This window comes from Limulus polyphemus, unplaced genomic scaffold (genome assembly GCF_000517525.1).
Source record: "Limulus polyphemus unplaced genomic scaffold, Limulus_polyphemus-2.1.2 Scaffold9029, whole genome shotgun sequence".
Classification (NCBI taxonomy): domain Eukaryota; kingdom Metazoa; phylum Arthropoda; class Merostomata; order Xiphosura; family Limulidae; genus Limulus; species Limulus polyphemus.
The window spans coordinates 18,095-22,477 of record NW_013674639.1 but is presented as its reverse complement, the minus strand read 5'-3'; the positions used below and the strand labels follow the sequence as shown (position 1 = coordinate 22,477).

General features: G+C 32.2%; 1 long non-coding RNA gene across 2 annotated transcripts in view; it reads right to left on the bottom strand.

Annotated features, from left to right (window-relative positions):
* Nucleotides 1-926: 926 nt before the first annotated feature.
* Nucleotides 927-4,383, bottom strand: part of LOC106475717 — a 13,324-nt gene continuing 9,867 nt past the window's right edge. For both annotated transcript variants that reach the window (XR_002608961.1, XR_002608960.1), the window contains exons 7-8: nucleotides 3,157-3,314; nucleotides 927-2,220 (exon numbers count right to left, since the gene is read on the bottom strand). This is a non-coding gene — a long non-coding RNA (uncharacterized LOC106475717). The remainder of the gene's footprint in view (nucleotides 2,221-3,156; nucleotides 3,315-4,383) is intronic.

Below are 4,383 nucleotides of genomic sequence, written 5' to 3'. Positions count from 1 at the left end.
CAAAGAAGACATTGCGAAGAACTTTTAAAGAGGATTTGGAACTGGTGGATCTAACATTTGACAAAGCGGTAGAGACCGCTCATGACAGAGGCAGATGGCGAGGTCTCAACGGAACGGGAGGAACTAAGACTACGAAGCACATCCTTCTCATTCACCTCATTGTTAATCAATTAGAGAGCATTTATAACTTCTGGAAATGTTATTGAAATACATGAATATGAATAAATAATTTTTTATATTCTTTCATATGTTTTTGCCCAGTAAATTTGAGTGGGGCCGCCATTCTAAAGTATCCAACAGGAGCACAGTTTAAAAAACCCATGTCAGAGGCTGAAAAAATCAGCTCTCCAGGACAGCAAGTTCCTCAGACTGAAGTTGTTCCCAAAATGAAAGTGAAGTTTACCAACGTGGCTATATATAGCCTCAAAAACCCAAACTCTACTGTAAGTATAGTCTTTCTTGATCAGCTAGTGTAAGAAATTTAAGTCTAAATAGTAGTTTTAGCAGTAATCTTTTGATAACTAATTTAAAAACCCATGTCTGAGGCTGAAAAATCAGTTCTCTCCAGCAGTTTTTCCAAGACTAAGAAGTTCTCCAGGATGGAAGAAAAGTTCTCTTCAGAAGATCTCCGGGGTTGAGAAGAAGTATCCAGAAGTTTGAGAAGTTTTTAATGTTGATAATGTAAATGTTATTTTGAGTGTTTGCTCTTGGCCTGAGGCTATTTCTTTAGTTAACCGTAAACTCCGAGTTAGCAACTTGAGTAAAGTTTAACACTATTCAGTTCCCGATCCAACCCCATTGTAAGTACTTTACTGTTCTCTTAGTTAGTATCAATATTCTACATATATTAATGAAAGTGTATGTTAAAGACGTATTAATTGATTTGAAAACCATTATGTTTGTTTGTAATAAACAAGGTTGTTTTATACTGTTAATTAGATGAATTAATAAAAGTTCACCCTTGGCCCAAGACAATTCTACAAACAAATTTGGTGTGACAAATAGTTTTAATTGAAACTAACAACTAAGCCTACTAGGGCATAACTCATTACACATTGACTGAAGTGGAGTTGGAAGTACAATAGTTTGATAGTGGAAATTTTCTTATGACACAAGAAAATTCTTAAGGGGAGTGAAGGAATTTTGGGTAATTGTTTCATGGTAACTTCCAAATTTAAGGTGTTATTATAGACAGAGGAAGCAGTAAAATGTAACACGTGTATAGAAAAAAAAAAGCATTGAGAAGCTAAAGATTATTGGCATTGAGAATTAAGTTACAATAGATTTAAAGATAAATGATGCTATTCCTAGTAACAAAGTAGAGGCACTAGTTCCAGTAATTGACAGATGACTAATGCCAACTACAAAAAAGTTGACACTAACACATAAAAGCAATACTTTGATAACGTATCGCTTATGACACTCGTGTACAAGCACAAGTAAAAAGGCAACCAGCTAACTCACCATAACATTAACAAAAAGGCTCTTACAAATTACGTTTCCAGGGGTACCCATATAATCAATGTTATACATGTGCGAGTTTCTCAAAAACGATTTTACACTATTATTACAACTTTAACTGTAATTTGTCACCTAGAGGAAATTACAAAGAATGAGCAGGCCTATAACATTACAAATATATCTAACTTACGATAGATTTTAAATAAAATGTTTGAAGATAATTGTTTGTAGCTGGTAGGGTGAAAGAAGAAAGACTGATACTTCGTGAACAAGTTCTTACAGGAATGAAGTGATTGAAAAGTTCCTATATTAGCATACACTGCAACAAATCAACTAGCCATTACTACTAAATATTACATTTCACTCACTGCCTTAAAATATTAATAATTATTTTGTACATTGTCCAGATATAGGGTGGTTATAATACTAACCCTTTGAAGATTTAATAATTGTTTTACTACAAGTTAAAGATTTACAATGGCCCATGCCATCCAAGAACAAGATCACATCAATGCTTTTTCCAGGATTTCAACAAATGTCTACCATTAAAATAAATCAAAACTAAAACCAAGTTACTTAAATACATCTAGTACATTACAGTCAAGAGCCTATCATCTTCACCACTAATGATAAAGCAAGTTGTCTATGGAAGAAAAGGCTTGTGATGTTGATGATGCCCATGTCTCAGCTATCCAACTACTGAATAATGTAGATATATTTACTACAGCTTCCAACAGAATCTCCACGTGGAAAAGAGTTCTACATTGAAAAGATTCAAACAAACACTGAAGTCAAACCACAAGTTTCACTAAGTAGAATGTATGGTTATTTAAGAATATCCACTGGACTATAGAATAATGTACTGTTAAGTTTATTTACCACAGGCTTCCATGTGGTTTTTTTATCACTCCAATTGATGGTTGATAACACGTTTGCACAGTGAATTGCATCATGTACAGAGTTTGAATATATTATGATAGGATCTGACTTGTTTATTCCAATTTTGTATTAAATATGATGATCATACTTAACTTTGAAATTGAAGATTACTAATTGGTTTTGGATTACCAAGGAAATCTTAAAAACAGATCATATTTGTAACAGTTGAATAAGGGTTAGTGAAAAACACACAGTAATATGTAGTAGGTTTGTTATCTGATACACAGGGCTTTTGTTTTTAACCACGAGGCCACAAATAACATCCTAACATTTGAAAAACCACAGGAGGGCAACTTTCCTCACAAGTAACTAAATAAATGTTCCTATGCATTACATAATACTGTTAATATACACATTTGAGAATTCTAACATTCAGCATTAATTAATCTTTCCAAAAATTAGCCTATAATGTTTGACTACTTGTGTGGCTTCATACATGCACATTTGTCCTCACAAAAACAGAACACTTGAAAGAAGTTTTAGTTTACTGTATGTGCACAAGAAGCAAGTTTTAAGACTGAAGTAAAACACTGGGCATTTATTCCCCAACAATAAAAATTCCAATCATATTCCAAACCAACAACCACTTCAAGCTCTTGTCAATGTCGTCATCAGTTAGATATTCCAAGAAAACACCTTAATATTTAGAATAAAACATTCAATCAAATAATTTCTATATGTTTACAACAGTAGGATCAAAAACTGTCTTGTAGGATAGTATTCTATTCACACCTATCAAACTCAACAAACACTTACCCGTTCAGGAAAAGATCACAATGATTTATTTCTGTAATTCTTAAACCAGATTTCATCCACCAATGCTTCAACTGGCTTCAATTATTTTCATTCTAACAATTCCCCATCTTGCACCTGTCTTTCCACAACAGCAACTTTCTGAAGTGGTTGATATCCTGCTGGTAGAATTGTACCAGAAATATTTTAAATATGCATTCAAAAAAAATTTTTTTAAATAAAAAGATGTAACATTTCTGTAACTCTCAACAGGATACACAAGCGTAAAACGAGGCTTGAGAGTTTTAAGAGAGTCTTCATTTCTCCTCAAAGAGGCCAGAGTAGAGATAATCTCTAACCAGGCGAAGTAAGAGGATTGTTTTACATTGCTTAGGAGTAATATTGTTTATTACAGTCAAGTTAAAACTAAAATTAACACTATTCTGTTGTACAAGATGTTTTTATAGTATTAAGAACTGTACGAAAACAAATCAAATTTCCATGGTTACTTACCAGTCAGAAATATTCATCTTCAACAGTTTCAACATTATTTTGACTACAAGCTCACCATCTGGAAAACAGTTAATAACCATGGAGTTAGTTAATACAGTAAACTAGCAACACTAACTACAAGACTTGTTTTCTGTTAAAACTGAATGGATAAACAAGTTTTACAAGTCCATTGTTTCAAGCATTTCCAACAATATACATTAAATTGTTCTTACGTGAAAATTCAAATCACTAAAACTAATTTTGGAACAATATAACAAGTATTTCAGCTGAAATCTTAAATGTATACAAAACAACAACAATACATCAAAAGTATGTACACAAGACATACCATAAACTTTCCTGTAGTTCATAACTAATGCTATTTAAAAACCAAGTGAATCTTATTAGGAATACAAGACAGCTTTCTGGGATCAATGGAAGAATTATAAATCAAGTTTCATAATTTAATAAATCAATTCAACTATGTCCAAACACTGAATTTCATGACCTAATACACAAATACTAATTCACTGATCATCAACAAAATGACAGCACTAAAACAGAAGACAAGATGTTTCAATGTTTTGGGAAATTCAGACCATTAGAAACTAAATCCTAGAAGAACAAACAAGTTTACATTCCAAAAGTAAAATAGATTCTATGTCTGAGTACCAGCAAGTAGTAATAACTATTATTATTATTAACAAGACCAACAAATATGTAAAAACTTTAGTACTAGAATCGTTATAGTGAAGATAG